General features: G+C 34.5%; 1 protein-coding gene across 3 annotated transcripts in view; it reads left to right on the top strand.

Annotated features, from left to right (window-relative positions):
* The window catches only part of CNTN1 (contactin 1), a 320,158-nt gene that overhangs the window by 102,946 nt on the left and 197,589 nt on the right, over window positions 1–19,623 (top strand). The window contains exon 1 of one of the 3 annotated variants that reach the window (XM_045829320.1): window positions 16,003–16,245. The exons of the other annotated variants lie outside the window; for them this stretch is intronic. The gene's annotated coding sequence lies outside the window, so the exon portion shown is untranslated. Of the gene's footprint in view, window positions 1–16,002; window positions 16,246–19,623 lie in introns of those variants that run through there. 3 annotated transcript variants of the gene reach the window in all.

Raw genomic sequence — 19,623 nt, 5'->3', positions numbered from 1 at the left:
TGATCCAGTACCAAACTCGAGGGTACAATATATGAAACATGATATATTTAACCACTAAAATGCAGATCTTCTCTAGATGAAAAACAATTTAACTATGGTCAATGACCAGTTAGGAGAATAAAATTATACTTTTAAATATATAAAAAAGAAAGCATAAACAGTCATGTTTGTTATACAAAAGAGTTGCTAAGCAGAGGAGCCTTCATGGCTTGTATGAAGAAGCTGATGGCTTAATAAGAAGAAAGGAAGTGGCTTAAATTGTAATGAACAGATCTAAGAAACATTAAAATAATTGTTGCCTTTTCAAACCCTCAGACAGTCAATATATACCAGATCCTAAAAAACTTGCCTCAAATTCTTAGAATAATGCTATTTAAAATATAATTCCAAGATTATCAGTACCATCATGGCTGAAGATCTTGGTAGAAATTTATCTTTCGGGGCTTTGCCCCAAATATTACATATAAAAATTTCTTAGGGGAGGACCTAGGAATCTGTGTTTTAAAGTAGGTTTCCACATGCTTCATGTCATGTAGAGTTTGGAAGCACTGCACTAGACCAACAGGGACTCGCAGTCACACAAGACCAAGGTGAGCTTTTCCATGAAAACAGAATGAAGGAATCAAGCTGGAACTAACTAGAATTAATAATGGTTGATGAATGTTCTGTCTTAGGCTGAGACATAAGTTGGAAATCTGGGACAAAAATAAATTTGGGAGGGACAGGACTTAAGTAGGGTCATAGAGAAGATGAAACTCTATCACTTAAGATTAGCTTGATCACAAAGTCAGAGCAGGTTACACAGCATACATGAAAGAGGTCAGGGCGATAGTGTCAAGATCAAAGCAGAATTAAAGATCAAGGCACATGTCATAAGCCAAAGTGGCAAAAATCCTGGACAAAAGAATAGCTATTTTAGAAAGTAACTAAAGATATAGACTCCGTAGCCAAAGGTTTGAAGTTGAGTATAAATTATTTGCAAGCAGGCAACCCAGATCTATGAGGCCAACCCTACCACAATTGTCCATTATGCATTCAAAGAATCAGTCCTATTAATAGCTAATGGAATCACAAATTGTGCCACTGATTCATTCGTCTGTGAATTAAAAAGAATCTTGGCATCCTCTATGTGCCAAATACCGGGATAAATAATAGAGATGAAAAAGTAGGTGAGACAAATTCAATCTCTGCCATCAGGAGAGTTGGGCATTAAATTAAAAATTATACAAATAAGTATTTAATTATCATTACCACAAGTACTACCCAGAAAAAAGTACATATATTGTGATAATAAATCACAAGACACTTAAGTAACCTATAAGGTGGAAAGGGTAGGAGAATAATCAGGCACATTTCCAAGAGAAAGTAAATTTTAAGCTGAGATGAAGTTAAGAAAAGAGCTGGGGCAAAGGCATTCTAGCCCAAAAGATACTGTGCAGAATGTGGACATTAGGAGAGAACAGGTAAATGGCCAGAGTGACTGAAATGCAATGCATGAGGGGAGAATAGCACAAGACAATACAGAGCTGCTATGTTCTATTGCAGACATAGAGTAACATTCTAATTGCAGTTGGAAAACACTGGGTAATTTTAATCAATAAGCAATATAATGATATCCACACTAAATATACATATATACATACATACATATATAAACATAATCCTTCTAGGTGCTGTGATAGGGTATTTTATATGGGCTACACAGGGGAAATATTAGGAGGTTATTATAATAGTGTAAGAAAGTGAAGTAATGATTATTTGGAGTAGGTTAATGGCAATGAGGAGAGAAAGAAGTAGATTTAATACAGATATTTACCAAGTACAAACCAGTGAAATAGTGGCCATAGAGGAAGAAAAAAAATATTACATTTAGTTTCTAATACAAGCAGATGAGTAGAGAATGGTAATTAACTGGAATAAGAAAGATTGGAGGAACTAAATTTTGGGAGAAAAGTCAAGAGTTCAGCAGTGGACTGCTTGAGTTTGAGATGCCTGTTAGTTACCCAAGTGAGTAAGTTATAAAGTATATGAGAGGATTGATGGGTCTGGAGCTCCAAAAAAAAAAAAAACACTTTGTCTGAAGATGTAAGTTTGGATTCATTATTCACGATACATCTTGCTATTAGCGTGGATAAAAATACTTAAGGAGAGGAAATGAAGTCAGAAGGGATTTCTTATCTTTTAATCTGTGAAAAAGAATAATAAAAATGTTGTACTGGCAAAAGAAACAGAAACATAATGGACAGAGAAGCAAGAAGCAAAGAAAATAGTTTGTGTCTAAAAAAACCAGTTGAAGAGATGTCCAACTAAAGGTTCAGTAAATGTGTGACTGAGAGCCAGGGGTTAAAGGAATGAGGCGAATGAGATGAACTAATCTACTACTCTCTATTTTCCTATACTATTACATTTTCTTTTGTTTTAAGATTTTATTTATTCACTTTTAGAGAGGGAAGGGAGAGAGAAAGTGAGAGAGAGAGAGAGAAACATCAATGTGTGGTCGCTGGGGGCCATGGCCTGCAACCTAGGCATGTGCCCTGACTGGGAATCGAACCTGTGATGCCTGGTTCGCAGCCCACGCTCAATCCTCTGAGCTATGCCAGCCAGGGCCTATTACATTTTCTTAATCAATCTCAAATACTTGTGCCTACATCCACTGATTTTTTTGAAGCCACTCAGCTTAAAAAAATTTCACTCTAAACCCAAACATAAAATATGTATCTTAAGAAAACAGCATCTTTAAAGCACTGAAAGACAAAGAAACATATCAATTTAAAATTCTATACCTAGCAAAATCATCTCTCAGAAAAGCAGACTAGCCCTGGTTGGTATGGCTCAGTGGATTGGGTATCATCCTGCAGACCAAAGATCACAAGTTCCATTCCCCGTCAGGGCACATATCTCGGTTTCAGGCTGGGTCCCTGGTTGGGGGCATGTGAGAGAGAACTGATCAATGTTTCTCTGGCACATCAATGCTCCTCTCACTCTCTTACTCACTCCAGTCTCCTCTCTCTAAAAATAAATACGAAATATAAATAGAGATACAAAAATAGATAGGGGGAGGTTAAGAATAGTATAGGAAATGGAGAAGCCAAAGAACTTACACATACAACCCATGGACATGAACTTGGGGGGGAGGTGGAATTCAGGTAGGAGGGGAGTGCAATGAGGAGGGGAATAAAGGGGGAAAAATGAGATGACTGTAATAGCATAATCAATAAAATATATGTAAAAAATAAAAATAAATTAAATGTAAAAAAAAAGACTAAATAAAGACCTTTTTTTCAGATAAACAAAAGCTAAACAAACTCATTGCCCTCAGACCTGTGCTACAAGTAAACGGCAAAGGAATTTGTCCAGGCAGAGGGAAATGGTGCCAGATGGTGTTTCCCAGGGCTGTGCAGTACAGGGCCCAGACCATCTTGCCCAGGTTCCATTCACACTGCTTTCCAGACAGAAGCTGAAAACAATATGACACAAACCCCATTGTCATGCTAACTCATCTTTTAACTGTTCATGTATTTGCAAATGAACATCATTAAGTTAAAGTCAAGTCTATGTATATAACCTCTCAGGTTATTAGAGCATTGTTGAAAGAAAACAAGGCATTGTATGGTTGGTTATCAGAATTATTAGATTTGATAAATTAATGTAAAATACTTAGGAAAGGGCCTGGCACAAATAAATCTCTGTGTTTGTGAACCCTAATTATTTGATTATGTGTATAAAATAAAATCTATTACCTATAATCAAATCTATTATTTGATGTTTTATACAAGTGGCTATTTGTAGGCACAATAAATACTATTATTGAATAGTTACTTAACAATGTATACATAATAAAATATATTACTTCTTAGAATTTGCACTAAGATTATCTGTTTTACCATGACAAAATGTAAGATAAGGTCATATTTTTAAAAATATTTAATTTATTTTAAGTCCATGATAGAAAGATTTTTTTTCCCTCTTAGCATTAAGGAGGTAATGATAAAAATAAAATTCAGCAAACACTTTAATATTACGTTTGTATAATTTTTGGTAGAAAGTAATGAGTGACTGTCCTAGTAGGAGATAGTTATTAAGACTTGACAAAACAAAAAGACTCTGAAAATTGGTCGAATTTATCAATCCATCAATTAGTCAGTCAATAGGCATTTATTGTGAACTTATTTTATGCGTATTCTGTGCTAGATCCCATGACTCAGCAACATGAAGTATGGTGCTAGCTTGCAGGGTTTATGTAATAACAACTAATAACTTTTTTTTTTTAAGATTTTATTTATTTTATTTTTAAGGAGGGAAGGGAGGCGGGGAGAGAGAGAGAGAGAGAGAGAGACAGAGAGAGAGAAACATCAATGTGCGGTTGCTGGGGGTTATGGCCTGCAACCCAGGCATGTACCCTGGCTGGGAATCGAACCTGGGACACTTTGGTTCCCAGCCCGCGCTCAGTCCACTGAGCTATGCCAGCCAGGCACAACTAATAACTTTTTACCCTTGCGTTTTTGAGGCAGTATACTAGGTAAGTTCTTTTCATATTCTTTCATTTAATTAATCCTTACTGTATTCCTATAATGTAGGCACTATGATTGTTATTAGTACTTTCATTTGATAAATAATTGAAGTTTATGTTGCTTAAGTAACTTGGTTACGGACCAACAGCCAGTAAGTGTAAAACATGACACTAAACCCCAGAGTGCAAGAAAAAAAAAGTGCTTTCAACCATTAAATACTCTGCCTCTTTCTTTACAGTGTATTGGGAGAGTAAGGAAAATATATTTGAAAGAGGGAAATACAAGTTAAGAGAAAAATACCCTTTAGATTTTTAAATAAAATTTTCTACTGTTAAATAATATTTGTAAAATTATTAAATTTAAAAATATTAATAAGTGTATTTAGCAACTGAGTTTTTCCAGGTTCTTATGAAGAAGGAAAGTGTTAGCTTAATCATAAGAGTACAGAAATAGATCACACCCTGGAAAGTCAGAAGTCAGGAAAGTTAAAGCCGCATGGGTGTTTCAGCATCTCCAGTGGCCATCTCCACTCCAGATTTAAACACATTAGCCTTAAAGCTACTAGGAATTTAGGAACCAGCTAAGAAAATTCTCAAAGGGCCAAGGGCAGCCCTTTTCCCTGGAGAAAGCAAAGTGAAAACAGCATCTAGAGTTATTAGAATAAATCACAGTTAATCAGTGTTCTGCTGAGGCTGAACCTGAGTGGGAATTGAGGACAACAGAGAATTCACGTAGGTCAGGACATAGGTGGAATTGTGGAGATAATAAAACTTCCCCACTTAAGAATAAATGAGTGTCGAGATAAAATCAGAGCAGATTGTCCAGCGTGGGTAAACATTAGGTCAATCTCCTGACTCGTACAAATTTCACAATCTGAGGAGGCAAAATCCTGGGACAGAAACAAATAGTGTAAATTTTTAGAGAGAAGTATAATGCATAAGTATCCGTAGCCAAAGATTTAAAGTTGAAAAGGAACCATTCATTCAAAGTCAGGAAGCTGAGTTTTATCTAATCAATCTTATCACAGTAACTGATAATTCAGACTTAAAGAATTAGATCCTATAAGATCTTAGAGCACACATGGTGCCATTGATTCATTCATCTGTGGATCAAGCAAATATTTGATACCCTCTATGTGGTTATCACAGAGATATATACCGGACTGTGATAAATGAGAAGCAAATAAAACAAATGGGCTCTTTGTTGTAGTGAAAATTACATTACAGTGAAAAAGTGAGGCAGTAAATAAATGATTACAGAAGTGTGTTTTTAATTATAATTTTAATAAACTATGAAGGAAAGTTACCAAACATTGTGAGAATAAATTGCAGGGAAAAAAAATCCTGGTTTGCAAAGAAGATATAGCCTGAAAGATTAGTCAGTTAACCAAGCAAATATTTGGAGAAAAAGTCATTGCTGACAGAGGGAGACTAGTATCTTAAAACCAGGAAAAACAGGGAGATGGCCAGAGTGGCTGGGATACAGTGAAGGGAGGGGAAAGGAGAACATGATGAACTTGAAGGACTGGTCAGGGGCCAACAAGACATTACATTCTGTGTTGAAGATGTTGCATATTATCTTAATTAAGTGGGGGAATGCTGAACATTTTTATGCTAGAAACTAATATGATGACATCAGCACTTTTAAAGGGTCACTTTTCTGTGATCTCAAATGGCAAGTGGATTAACTGGAAGAGAGTGGATATTAAGAACTCACCTATAAGGCTATTTCAACAGTCTAAGAAAGAGATAATGATAGCTTGAGCTTAGTTCTTGACGATGAAAATAGAAAAAAATAGACTTAGTACATAATTATAAGGTAGATAAAAGGATTAGAGCCATAGGCTTTAGGCATGAGCAGATGCTAAAGGGTGGTGTCATTTACTGGGATAAGAAAGACTGTGAAAGACCAGATTTAAAGATAATATTGAGAATTTAGTTAAATTTAGTTTAATTTTTAGTTAATTTTAGTTAAATTTAGTTTAAATTATCTGAGAGATAATTTAGTTATCTCTCACTCAAAGTGAGAGATAACCAAGTGAAAATATAAAGTTGATGTGTATGAACTTCAGAGAATATATCTTGCCCAGAGACAAAGTTTGAGTTGATTAGTGTATACATGATCTTTCAAGTATGAAAGATGGTATCTCAGTTTCTGGCATGAGCAGATGAGTGGGTGGATGGTGTTACTACTTCCTAGCATAGAGTAGAAAAGGGAAAACCAAATTTAGAGGAAGGCAGTTGAGTTCACTTGTGAAATGCCTGAGTTTGAGGTGCTTGTGAGATACATACAAGTATAAACATCAATTACATAAGTGGGTTAATGGGTCTGGAGTTCAGAAAAGACATATTGGTTGGAAATATAAGTCTGAATTTATTGGACATTATCTTTTAATTATATGAGTGAATGAGATAGAATTTTATCACTTAATTATTAATAATGACTATGTTTAACAAATGTCTTTCTAAATTCCTGAAAATTAAAAGTCTCTAACAAGCTAGTGTGGGAAGGCTCCAACGGACAACTGAGTCTCAGCCTTTGAGGACAAGGGTTATTAGATTCCCAGCACCAACGAAGATTTTCACTCACACCCCACATCAATGAATGCTTGTGAAAGAAAGGGCTCAAGTCAATGTCAGTCGGATTGTAAGAAAGACAGGTGTTCCTTGTCTTCACAACCACACATTCTGAGCCAGTTTTTCTTTTGCCACCTTTGCATAAACCTGTTTTTTCTTTGTAGCATTCATTCAGGTTATTTTTTAAACATAATTATTATTGGATTATATACTAGCCAAGAGTTTTGCATCAGACACATTTTTTTTTTTTTGGTTATCCTCACCTGAGGACATGCTTATTGATTTTAGAGAGAAGGGAAGGAAGAGAGAAAGACAGGGAGAGAAACATTGATGTGAGAGAGATGTATCCATTGGTTGCTGATCTGTTGTCTCGCACATGCTCCCCGACCAGGACTGAATCTGCAACCCAGACAAGTGTCTTGACTGGGAATCTAAACCACAATCTTTCAAGTTTATGGGACAACACTCCAACCAGCTGAGCCACACCGGCCAGGGATGCATCTGACAGTTTTTCACTAAGAAGACAGTCTAGATCATATGTTATTGTTATATAAATTAGGAAATTTAATCCTTTCTTTAAAGCAATTATTTATTTTAAATTTAAATCCTCATTTATGAGTAAAATATCACTTTGTTCAAAAAGATCCACATACCCATGGCCTACAGCTAAAATATTAGTTCTATTTTTAAGGTGTGTTTTTGAGTGAGTCTTTCATTTCATAGGAAAAATATCTATGGTACAATCTTTTCCAGGAAATTACTGTTGCTAGTTTAAAGATAAACTTCTTATGCTGAAGCAAAGTTGATTGTCATATGCAATAACTCCAAAAAACTCCAAATTTATTACAAAAGAACTTACTGGTACATTAATATCCTGCTATGGGGACTAGTTTCATGGTAAAAAAATTAAAATATGTTTCAAAGTATTCATATCAAAAAGAACTGATACAAATTCCTTTATTAAATGAAGTATAACAGTTACACTTGACATGTTGAACCTGCAGTTAAATAAGAATGGGAAGAGTATGAATACAAATCTTCTGTCCAAACTTATTTTGGAAGTAGTTCTGTAACTGGAAAATTCTACACCACTCGAATTTAGTTGAAAATGGTTGTGTAAAAAATCAGGGGAAACTACTGTAGATGTTAGCATTGGTACAATGACTATCTTTGGGGGTGGTGGAGGATGGAAGAGAGAACACAGGGCGTCTGGCTAGTAATAGTTTATTATTTGTTGCACAAAGTGACATAGCTGTGTTACTTTGTAAAAAATCAACAAGTTGTATACTTACAGTTTTACTAATGTGAAATATGGTATACTTCCATACAAGTCTGAAAATTTTATATATATGCCCGTCCACATGTATGCACATGTATGTACTTGTACACCATAATTATGATGTAGTTAATATGATTTAAGACATATTTCTATCAGCAGTTTTTACTTAAGTACCTTTTTAGGAATTACAAAGCTAAAATCTGTATGAAGTCCATAAAAGGAGAATGAGTTTTTAATATGTTAATCAAACACTGGAGTGAAGGCATCATCATGTATTTTTGTTGTCACATATTCATAAATTCATGCAATAAACCCTTTTTTCCATTGAAGTTTTTAAAGGAAGTTAGTTAAAGGTTAAGTAATTTTTTTCTGATAACTCAAAGATCCTAAAAGATCTAAGAGTACAAAGACTTTTGCTCTTAAAAAATGTCGTTGAAACTAGAAATATATTTAGACCAAGCAACTTTTTGCAAATATTTAAATTTTTCCTAGAGAAGAGAAGCAAGATGTAGTTTTGAAAGTTCTTCCCTAATGTGTGCAATATTTAGAGGAAACAGGTTGGCACGCACCCGGGCCTGTTTCGGTGAATCTTATGGGGTTGAACTGGTTTCTAGTATATCTTGGAGTTTATATGCCTCCCTGCAAGAGCATTTGGTCACTTCAACAAAACAAAAAATAAAAAACAAACAAACCTTTCTCAAAATAACTAAAAGTAAATATGATTAAGGGTTATTAGTGATAAATAGGGAGTTATTATACTTTCATAGACTTAAAAAACTTCAATTATATTTCTCAATTATATCTGTAACCATAGTGGGATGTTTAGTAGCTTCATTTTACATGGAGATTAAATTATATGATGGGGTCATTTTTTAAGAAACTTGGAAAATCATTTGGTATACTGATACCTGTAAGCTAACTGAAACATTAGGAAAATTTTTGGCATTTTGCCCTGGCTGGTGTAGCTCAGTGCATTGAGCATGAGCCTGCGAAGCAAAGCGTTGTCGGTTCAATTCCCAGTCCCAAGCACATACCTGCGTTAGGGCCAGGTCCCTAGTGGGGGCATGTGAGGGGCAACCACACACTGATGTTTCCCTCCCTCTCCCCGCTTCCCTTCCCCTCTCTCAAAAAACAAATAAATAAAATCTTTTCAAAAATTTTGGGTATTTTAATGGAACTAGGAACCCTTGGGTGTCACGTGGATAATACCCAAGTTCTCAAACTTTGAGACATGGTAGGATATCTACTCCTTATATCTACTTTCTTCTTTTTATTTAACTAATTTTTAATGACTAAAGAGACATTTTAAATGGGACCGGATATTATTAGGAGTATTTTCTGGATTGCATTTTGAAAAGGGAAGTAGAAACTGAAGAAAAGGGGAATCCACCTCTAAAATTTGTGAGCTCTTTTTTCTTTTATTCACTTATTTTTTATTTATTTATACTTTTAAATGTATAGTTCGGTAGTGTTTTTTTAACTTTATTTTAATAGTTGCTCAAATACAATTTTCTGTCCTTTACTCCCATCCCAGCCCACCCACCCATTCCTCCCCATCTCCCTCCCATTTCCAACCCCCACCCCCAGTTTTTGTCCATGTGTCCTTTAAATTTGTTCCTGTAAACCCTTCCCATTCTCCCCTGAAATTCCCCTGAAATTCCCTCCCCTCTCTCCTTTGGTCATTGCCAGCCTGTTCTCTATTTCAGTGTCTTTAGCTATATTTTGCTTGTTTCTTTGTTTTGTTGTTTAGGTCTTTTTTCTTATATATATTTTTATTTTCCTAACTTTTAAAAAAATTTTATTAATAGTTCAAATATTTAGATAGTATAAAAAAGCAAAAAATATGCCTGCTGCCAGCTTAATAAAAAAAGTATAAACATACAAAGATCTCTATGTATTCCTCCCTAATCATACACTACTTCCTCTCCTCAGAACTATACATATTTTGTGTTTATATCCTTCTCAAACATTATTATCATGTATCTGTGTATGTCTCTAGAAAATATATACTATCATACTGTTCTTGTTTTAAAATTTTATATAATTTAAATTATGATATTAGTGTTATGTATTTTAACTCATTTCTTAGTGAATTTTTAAAAATATTATAAAGTATGATATAGTGAGATAAGCATGGTCTGTGGTCATTTGAAACTTAAATCTTGTCTTATTCTTTACATCTATGTACCCTTGAGAAAGTACTAAATTATTTCAGCCTATTTTCTTCTCTATAGAATGGGATATCTTTTTTATAAATTAGTTCAGACAAAATAATATAATATGGATTTGGTAATATATAATATGTGAAATATATGTTTGAAAGAATAATAAATGTTTTTTCTTTTCCATATATTAATGTATTATTTCTCTAATTTTTTAAACTAGTGTTGATTACCAGATATACTTTTAACACAAATCTGATGATTTGTTGGTCTTCTGGGTCACAGAAAAAGCAAAAAGGTGAAGAGAAAACATTCTGTTCTGATCATGGTTCTGTGAGGTGGGACAGCAGTTTGATATCATGGAGGAGGTCTCAGATGCAAACTCAACCTGGGTGTGAATTTAGGCTCACTTGTTCATTGGTCACATGACTTGGCCAAATCACTTAAATTTCTTTGAGTGGGATTTCTCATAGATAAATGGAAATAAGTGCTACTTAGCTCACAAAGTCTTTGTGATGATCAAACAAAATCAGCTTATTAAAGTGCAAAGCATTGGTCCTGCCTTATCGTATATGTTCAATATATATTAGCAGTTTTCTCTTTTGCAATTAATTAAATTTTTGTTGCTTATTTTTTCAAGTATGTTTTATTGATTATGCTATTACAGTTGTCTCAATTTTTTCTCTCCTTTACCCCCCTCCTCTCTGCATCCCCCCCACCCTCCAGCATTCTGCCCCCCACAACTTAGTTCATGTCCATGGGTTGTACATATAAGTTCTAGGCTTCTCCATTTTCTATACTATTCTTATACCCTCCCCTGTCTATTTTGTGCCTACCTACTATGAAATTAATTTATTAATAATGTAAAGATATTAAGTTAACATAATAAAGCTTTTTTGTACATTTTATTATATTTGAGCTTCATCCTCTACTTTATTTACATTGTACACTTTTAACTTTGAGTTAGTTCTTTGACTTTTATAGCTTAACAGTTCTGGTCACTCCCCAACCTATTTAGCAAACTATAGCCTCATAATTCAGGTGTCCAATAGAAATTCTCTGAGTGTCCAATTTTTTAACAACTCTTTATCTTGCTTCCTAGGTTACCTCGCCTTTGCTATATTTAATATTATAATCTCATTATCTCACTATCTTTTCATAATATCAGTAGTTATTTATTATTATTATTTTGCATGGAAGTGGGGGAGGAGAAGGACATTGAGTTACCCAAGTCACAGCATAAAATCTCCCATGCTTCTTCCTAAGCTCATAATCCTACTCGATCATACTGACTATTGCTTAAATATCTCTAGAATATTTTTTACTTTAATATCTCTGCATCTGTTTAGGCCCTTATCACTTCTGGCAGACCACACATGGTTTTCTATTTTGTTTGCCTCTGATTACTGCATCTAGTCTATCATCCCACCACAAAATCTAGTCATATTACTCTCATGGTGAAATTTTTAAATATCTTTTCTCTGCAGAATAGCTTCAAACTTTTAAACAGTGTTAAGAATGTTCTTATAATCAAGATTTTTAGCAGAGTTTAAAAAAAGTATCGCTGTAAGGAGGGGGGATATAATGTGCTTAAATGGTAATGGAAAACATATAATTAAATTAAAAAAAAAACAAAACAAAAACAGAAGTATCCCTGAAAAGTCAGATTTTTATCAAAATCAAAATTAGAATTTTGCCTTATCACCTGAAAAAATGTCTTTTATTTCCAAAATCCTCATAATGTATCTACTTCAGTTTCTTAAGCATGCTGTGTGATGTCTTGCCTCCCTACAAATTCGTGTGTTGTTCTCTTTCCCAGAAATGACTTCCCCGTCGAGCCTTTTCTTCCATGACCTGGCGTTGGGAGGAAATGAATGAATGTTTCTAAAGTCCTCACTGTGTCAGAAACTAAACTATGTTAACTGACAAAGATATTGCAATATTTGAATTTCCTAATAACTCTATGATGTTGATGAACTCCTTTTTTAAAGACTAGAAAACTGAGGAAAGTTTTAAACTCTCATCCACCTGACTTTACAAACTGCATTTTTAACTGTTGTACTTTAAGTTATTTAATCCTCACTAAAATCTAAAGAGGTAGATATTTAACTTGATTTCTATGCAAGAAAACTCATGCTTACAAAGTATGAGTGGCATGTCCAAAGTCATGCAAATTCAGTGAATCCTGAAAATAATCTCAAATTTGTCAAACATTAAAACCTATGTTAGTTCCGTTATACCACCCAGCTTCTTAAATACCACCCCCACAGGCATCGTTTCCTAATGCCCCAAAGGCGTTTGGTGATGCCAATATTTCTTCTGCTGCTATGCCTCATATAGTGGAATAAAAATAAGAATTAACATTTGCTTAGAAATTATTTAGCATACAGACACAGTTCCATGTGCTTTGGTGATTATCTCATTTACATATCTAATGCATATCATAGTGATTATATTAATCGCTCTGTATCTATATGTTTACCTGTTTTCTTCACTAAAGGACAGAGACGCATTGGAATCACCCACTGACCTATAACTATTTATTGTCCTAACACCTGGCACAATTCCTTTTATGCAGAAGGTACACAATGAATATTTTAAAGTTACTGTGTTATGATCGGGGGTGGGTATGGTACTGACAGGACAGAGTGAGAAAAGTAGAAAGAATGTCTTGAATCTCAGGGAACAAATGCAATCTGTTCCCACAACCCTTGAGCTCAGGAATGTAGAAACGTTGGTAGCCTGAATTATTTTCCTAGCTCTATATGACATTGTATTTTCTTATAATGGGTATAAATTTTGCATAATTCCAAATGACAATAGTCAGCCAGGTTAATTATACATCTTAGTTGATATTATGAATTTAGTAGACTAAATATCCTTTGATGTATTCACAAGTTTTGATTCATTGAATTGACCTTAGTATACATTAGAGTTCACTCCCTATTTTACATGCATTATAAATTTAGAATATTAGAAATCTTGATCTGCAAAAAGATCACATTTATCTAAAATAGCCATCTCTGTTTTCCATCCATTTGAAAAATCAGTTAAGTGTATTTCTCAGGCATAGCCGAACTTCTGGAAAGTGGAAATTGGTTTTTTATCACAGCCTTGGGCTTTGTTTTATCTGGGTGTACAACTGACTACTTCAGTTGTTTCATTTCAGGCTTATGTGCTTCCCTCCTTCTAATTTCTTTGGGATGTACTTACTCCATAGCTTTTCTTATGCCATACCCATTTCTTCTTTGCTGCCTTCTAATCTTGTTCTATGCAAGGTTGATGAGGTGTTTGTGTGTTTCTCATCTTTCTCTCTCCCTGTGTTTAAAACAGGTGAACCTGAAACTTCACCAAATGGTTGCAAAGTTGCCATCTTCATTTTTGACTGAGGTCTTGGATATTTGTTAGAAAAGATACTGGCTTTCCTGTCACTTGCAGCATGAGAGTGACTGAGCTGATGTTCCCCCTGTCCACCTGGTTATGCACCATTGAGTCATGTCATTTCAGACAGCTTTAATTTCCAATACTTATATTTGTAGTTATTTTAGATTATGTCAACAATTAGGATTTTCTAAATGATTATACTCTATATCCTTATATCTGATAAATTAAATGCCAAGGTTTTAAATTTTCTACTATTTTTAAGTGAGATACTATTTTTATATGAAATTGCTTCTATAAATGATTAAATTGGTAAAACTCTTCACAGGATATTAATCCTTATAACTTCTGTAATGTTTGAGGTCTTTCAATCTTCTCTTTAAAGAATAAATAATATTCAGAAATATAATGGAATAAGGTATACTATGTAGTTTACTTGAATTTTTTTAGGGTAAAGGCAGTATATATAAATATGCAAATCAAATCTATGTAGGCAGAACAACATATTATGTAATATGCATAGTTATTAGATGATAATTTCTCATACTGTCTGGTATGGTAAAAAATTAGCATAATTTTTACCAATTAGGTACCATTGTCTTCTCTGTGTCTTAGCAGGAATTATGTCTTACATATATATGTGTGCACTTGGAAAGAAGAGATATCTCCGTGAATAGCCATTAACTCCATCTCCTCTGTCATCAGCACTACTACAACCTTTGCAGGCTGATACTAGTTGTTATTGGTTTACTGACTCAAAGTCACTGTGAATATGCCTCCTCCAAGGGTGAATTGCACCCTGCAGTCTAACTGTTAGATGGGAAACCTCAGCTATATTCGGACAGTTGCTCCTCTGTGCTCCAGCCCCAAGCCACAAATTTGAAGGATTTACTCTGGATTTAACAAATGGTCTTAGCACAGAAACATGATATTATAAACTTGCATATTGCACCTGTGTGTGTATGAATATAAAAAGAGACTTTAAAAAGACGACATTAGGCTTCTAAATAATTGTAAAAACATCATATTCAGTTCTCTTTTGGTGAAAAAATAAACATTAATTAATTTTTACAGTGAAGATACTTTGGAAAATAGAAAAATATTTTTGTATATGCATGCATTTTCTATTTTATATAAATCTATCACTGTAGTATTTTTGCAACTACTATTATAACATTTTAAAATGCTACCTGTGTTTTCCCTCGGTGAACATTAAAGCCTGCTCTCCAGAGGCAGTAAAACAGACTAAGAGAAGCCAGGGTGTGTTCTTAAGAGCTTAAATTCTGAGAGAACGTGCTCTCAGAGCTACTGACACACCCTGATTAAAGATGCTTACAGTCTGAAATAGTTAACAGTGAGGAACATGTGCACCCACTCTAATGATTTTTTTAAAGGAAAACTTCCATATTATTGAAATGGGAAGTTTATTATTTTTAAATTTGAGTTTTCTAAGGAAAGTTGTTCAAATGAGCCCAGGTAAAAATCTATGATGTATCCATACACCTTTTTTTCTTTCAAATTTTCAGTTTAGTGATGTTAATTTTCCAGATATGCTAGAAAAGAAAACAAAAATTCTGGACACCTTACTTAATAAGGTAAAATATTAAGCCTAAACCTGCAGAAAGTATGTCTTCTGAATAAAAGAAAACAGATACTATAGCATTTTTGCAGAAGACAGCTCAGTTTAAACAGTCTGCAGTATGCAAATGCCATCTCGTCTGTGTGAGTGTTTTACCCGAGTAGATGCTGCAGGGCTGGAGGCTTCTGCTGTGATTTTGGTTGTAATTTTATTTGCGGAAATAAACCAATCATGAAGCTCCAATTGCCTTAGCAATGAGGTGATCAATAGCCCATTACTGGATAGAACAGTGGCTACAGGAAGTGCATTGAAGATTTTAACTCATGAATTATGCATGTGGTGCTCGTTCTTTAGTCTCCGAACAGAATGACAGGGTTTGTGAAGTCACCTCAGATAGTTTCTTGCATTAAGTGACTGCAGTGAAATGCTTAATATTTTCAGGCATAGAGCAGCATTGACTCGGTCCCAGCCAATTTGGAAGATGTAAATTCCCCAGCTCCGAGCACAGAATGCTTTATTTGAAAGTATTGCCATGTAGAAAGCCAGCTTTGCTGTCATCTAACCTGCTCATTTCAGAAGGTTGGCTGAAAGATGGGAGCGGCTGTGCCTGCCTCTGAGGTCACAGCTTGAAGTCCTTTTAACTTGCTTTCTGCTGCAGGAGGGAGGTATCCCGTGGTATAACTGTCGCTGCATTTATTCAGATGGACAATTTGCAATAAATATTGTACTCAGTACTACAGATAGCTCGACATAGGAGGTAAGTCCGAGGTTTTTCTCTAGGTTAGATCGTTGCAAACGTGAATCTGCTGAGTTAGGATAATGGTGATGCAGCATTAGTAAGGTTGACTCAGACTTCAGTATTGTGATGCAGCGCCAGGGCTCTCAATTGTCAAGCTAACTGAAAGCTGGCTTTGTTTTATATTTTTAATATTATGGTGTCATAAGATGTTTTATTTTGCATGCAAATGCTTTTCAAGAATGTGCCAGAGCTCAGGTGTGTGGGTCTTGGATAGATAGAAGCCTGCAGATCGGGGAGGGGCAGCACTGACCGTGAGCTGGATCAATGAAATAATTACCTCCTCGTGGGGAAGTTTTAGCAGGGCTGTGGCATTCTTTTGGCTCAGATTATTTCCTTACTGTCAACATGTTCAAATTATGGTTGAAGATGTTGGTACACACCCAAAATGCTCAGTCCTCCCAGAAGTAAAGAAAAGTGCTGAGGGAGTCAAACTCAAATACCGTGCTGCATACAAATGGAAGAAATGGAATTAAAATAATTTGGACTAGCCCATCCTTGAAGGAAGACCTTGTTGTCAAGAACGAAACAGTTTGACTTACACTGTAGTGTTTTGTGTTTTCTCCTGTCTGGAATGCCTTGGTCTGAAACACAGGAGTGGATGGCATATTTTGAAATTTACCAAAAAGAAAGTTATATTTCTTTCTTAGTCTTTTAAAAATTAGGCTTATAGAATTGCAGAACCCACTATATAAAAGCCAAATAAAATTTACAACTGTAAAACTGAAAAATATAGTTTCATATTATATTTGCCAGTCTTGTGAATTAAAGCTGCTTGCTCAAATATCATGGCAAATAATTAATAAATATGCAAATAATAAGTAGTATGATATGAATTCCTGAGCATGCCTTTAGGGTGGGAAAATAACATGAGCAAACTTTTAGTAAGAAAATCTAGATGTAGTAGAATTCATTAAGGATGTTTTTTAACAGTAAGTTTACACTATTAATATATGTATATATATATACATGCACATAGAAATATAGTACATGCATGTATATGTAAATACATATACATTATAACATGTAATTTATAAAACATGTGCAATATAACTGTATGTATATTTACTTCCTTAAGTGTATTAATTATGCTGTTTTTTTAATGTTTGCTAAATAATCTGTTAAGACCCAGTAATAGATAAGGCCTACTATGATTTGTAAATCAGGCATTATTTATTTTCTTTTAAAAAAAAGAGGGAAAAAAAAACAGAAAAATATATAGGGATGATAATAAGAGGACAGGAAAACCACAGTTTGAGAATTTCACAGGGTGTTTCAATTCTGCTGTGGTGTTACTCTGTTCCTTGGGTTTCCTTTCAACTGCCTGGTGGTGCAGTGGCCCAGGACTCCCAGCATTGTGCAATGTGTTTAAACCTTCCAAGCTGATCTAGTTTCAGAACAGGAGGGAAATCACACATGCAGTATTTCCTTAGGAAGGAGGAGTAACTGCCTGTACAATTTAGAGGTGTCCTGATACTGAGCCTATTGTTCAGTTCTGCTTAAATGCCTCCTGGACAAGGTGACTCATTAAGAGGTAGTAAAATGGAGTAAAGGAAAGTGAGAAAGAATGGAATGGGCAGAAATTTAAAGATGCTTATTGCCAATGACATACTGAATTCTGAGTAATGAGTATGATGGTGGTGCTACTTGTTGGATTTGGCTGAGGTGACAGGAGGAGGAGAAAAGCTCCCATGCTCAGTGACAGGATCATCGCAGTAAAATGAGTGGACTGACGTGGGGAGATTGTGTAAACAAAGGGGTCCGTGTAGTTCTGCACTTGTACTTATTTATAAGTACATTGTTCTAGTCTCTGATGTTGTTCTAGTCTCAAGCAAAGCCATTTATCACCCTCATTGAAAATACTTGATGATCAGATAAAGAATATTTGCTGGAATGTGAGGGAAATCTGAAATGAGATGTGCTCTGTTCACAAAGTAATTACAATTGAGTTTATAGTTTATCAATTGGGAGAAGCTAACAAGAAATTCATGAGAATATTTGAATATTAACCACAATATATGAGATGAAAAACCAAAGTGAATTTAGTAATTACTCTGGCAAAGCATAATCACATTAGATACAGTTGAAAAAGAGAATGATATGGGAAAGATATAACAAAAGGAAAAGAGGGATATGGAATGAAAACTATAGTAGTAAAACCTCAAACATAAGATATTTTTAAGAAAAAAGTACTTAAATTCATAATATGTTATTAATGCCTCAAAATCAATTTATAAGAATTCTGAAATATTATGATTAAGTAGTATAAGGTTTTATAATTTAAAATTAAATTTTCCAGGTGACATAGAATGAGAAATAAGTTGAGAAGAATATTATACAATGGTAATCTCTAAGTTTTCTTATAGGGAATACTTAAACTAATAAGGAATATTTGCACATATACTATAATACACCTATGTAGAAAACTATATATCTATATCTACTTTTATATGTTTTATACTCAACATTAACCATAAACTAGGATTGTGGAGAAGTTATGAATTACTCTTGGCCACTTTCCTCCTGCCCTAATCACCCAGGGACACATACCATAAAACTAAAGACAAATTATTCAAACTAGCCAATCCTAAATCCACTTTTATCTTGCTTCCTTCCTCCAAAAACCACAAGAAAGGCTCTTGTCCACAATTCCCCCTCTCCTTCTGCCTCCTGACCAACCCCATGATTCCCTGTGTAACCATACCCCACCCCAACCCCACGGCAAGGCATGTGCCCTTCTCTTGAACCTGTGAGCATAGCAAGCTGTCTTTTCAGGGGTGGCCCTCCCCAGATCTGTTGACTTCACCATATCTAAATCATATAAAACCTCTTTAAAACAAAATGCAAAGCTTCTTAACATCTTCATTAGCACCAATTACTATCAATAGAAATGTTATGTTCCCAGTACTATAAAATAAATTGATTCTTTAAAAAAATCATTATCCTTTTAATAAACTTCTATGTTATTTTGAATGCAAGGGTAAAATTTTGAGTGAACTTCTCACAAATATGTTTTACTCTTTTCTATGTTCTGGTTGATAGATGGAGGGTATATCCTTCAGACATACAAATGGACAATTAGAAGTTTTTAGTTTTATGAAAAGCTACATAACTAAAATTTTAAATATTTTCCCGACTGCTTTAATTTGAAGTAATTCATATATGCTATGTGAAAACAAGTATCTACCTTGTCAAACAACTAAATCAATGTTAAAGGGAAAGGCTCCTTTATGCTACTTAAATATCATTCTAAGACTGTAATTATTAAGGGCTACTGATGTTTAACATAATGACTTTGATATCCAGTAGGTACCTAGAACATATATTCTAATTAAAAAG

The sequence above is a fragment of the Phyllostomus hastatus genome, unplaced genomic scaffold, assembly GCF_019186645.2.
Source record: "Phyllostomus hastatus isolate PE091 unplaced genomic scaffold, TTU_PhHast_1.1 phas_scaffold_93, whole genome shotgun sequence".
Classification (NCBI taxonomy): domain Eukaryota; kingdom Metazoa; phylum Chordata; class Mammalia; order Chiroptera; family Phyllostomidae; genus Phyllostomus; species Phyllostomus hastatus.
The sequence above is the reverse complement of the archived record's forward strand: the minus strand, read 5'-3'. Positions and strand labels throughout refer to the sequence as shown.